Consider the following 2,227-nt stretch of genomic DNA (forward strand, 5'->3'; position numbering starts at 1 on the left):
ATTCATTACTCCCCCACCTCCCCTTGAGAGCTTCTTGGCCTCCACTCATGTTTTAACTGTTTCCATGGTTTTGTTTCTTCCAGAATGTCATATAGTTGGAATCAAACTGTATGTAGCCTTTTCATATGACTTCTTGGCAATATACATTGAATGTTCCTCCATGTTTTTTCATGGCTTGATAGCTCATGTCTTTAACTGCTGCATAGTACTCCATTGTATGGATGTACCACAGTTTATTTATCCATTCACCTATTGAAGGACCCCTTGGTTCCTTCCATTTTTTGGTAATTATGAACAAGCATTCATGTGTAGGTTTCTATGTCAACATGATTTCAACTCCTTTGGGTAAATATCTAGGAGTGCAATTGTTGGATCATATGGTAAGAGTATGTGTAGCTTTGTAAGAAACTTCCAATCTGTCTTCCAAAGTGGCTTTAAAAAAAATAAGATACCATTTTGCATTCTCACTGGCAATAAATAAGAGTTCCCGTTGCTCCATGTTTCTGTCAACATTTGGCATTGTCAGTATGTTGGATTTTAGCCATTCTAATGGGTGTGTAGCAGTTTGTCATTGTTTAAATTTGCAATCCCCTAATGAAAAATGATGTTGAGTATCTTTTTATATGCATGGTTGTTTGCCATCTGATTATCTTCTTTGATGAAGAATTTGTTAAGCTTTTTTGCCCAGTTATTAATTTGGCTATTTGTTTTCTTAATGTTGAGTGTTAAGTGTTTCTTATTATTCTGGATACAAGTCCTTTATCAGATATGTGTATCACAGTATTTTCTCCCAGTCTGTGACCTGCCTTTTCATTCTGTTAACAATGTCTTTCATAAAGTGAAATATAGTTTCACTTTTATTCAGGTTCGAGGTAGTTTTATTTTTTCATCATTAGATCACTTGTTAGAACAATTCAAAGTACAACTTTGGAGTTACTCATTTACCTCATTTCTGAAAAGTTAAGGTTTTTAAAAAATATTTTATTTATTTATTTGGGCGGGGATAATAAGCAAGGGGGAGGCGCAGAGCGCAGAGGGAGAGGGAGAAGCAGACTCCTCACAGAACAGGGAGCCTCATCCAGGGTTCGATCCCAGGACACTGAGATCATGATCTCTGAAGCCACTTAACCAACTGAGCCACTCAGGTGGTCCTAAAAATTTAAGTTTAAATTAGACTTTCACTAGTCCATGATGTTTGTTGATTTTGTAAATATTTTAATGATATATATGGATAAAATATTTACATATCACCTTTATCTCTTCAACTATCTTGAAATTATTTTGAAACTTCCAATAGAAGCAATAAAAGTCACAACATCATATAATTAAGTTTTCTGTAATCCCAGAGTAAATTCTATAGCACTTTTTTAAATGTATGAATTTCAAACTTCTTGGAGGCAGCAAAATTTTCATAAGAGGAAAAAGAAGAGTTTTCTTCATTGTTTGTTTATTAACCTATAACACCAGAATTTAAAGTATATCCCTACCCTTCAAATTAACCTAAGAGAATGATTGATGTGGGGAAGACACACATAGTAGAACAGGTAATATTCTAGCTGACCACTCCATCAATCCCATCAAGTTTCAGATGAGCAAATCAAAATCTAGGAAATAAAGGTATTTATCCTTGATCACTTAGCTTCTTAATGACAAATTAGGACCATATATATCATTTTTAAATTTCAGTTCAGTGTCCTTTCCACTCTCCAAATTGCCTACTGTATCCTTTTTCCCCAATAGAGACAAAATGAATTTACTAACTTAATTGTATGAAAGATATCACACAGAAAGAATCAGTAACTCTACAGTTTGAGTTAAGGAAAGAGGTTAGAACTAACTCCTCATTATTTATGAGGAACAATAAGAAAATACACATTTTATTGCTAGATAACAGTATTTTATGAATTCCAAATATTTTAATATATCTTATTTAGCCTAGAATAAGTTTAGAATATATTAATATTGGGTGTTTTGTGACAACAGGGCTGGAAATTTATATACCATAGACTCTGAGTATATACCATGAAAAAGTTAAACACAGATTCTATGGTCTAAAAAGGTAGTCAATAAACTAAAAATGTGTGCCCCAATCTTGAGATCAGTTTCTAGAACATGGATGTATTTGAATGCTGAAAATTATTCTAACCAGAAAAACTCCCTGTCATGGTTAGTAGTAAAATGTATATTTCCCAGTACTGCTATGATGAATAAGATTTCCATGTAAGAT

Source organism: Mustela nigripes, chromosome 1, assembly GCF_022355385.1.
Source record: "Mustela nigripes isolate SB6536 chromosome 1, MUSNIG.SB6536, whole genome shotgun sequence".
NCBI lineage: Eukaryota > Metazoa > Chordata > Mammalia > Carnivora > Mustelidae > Mustela > Mustela nigripes.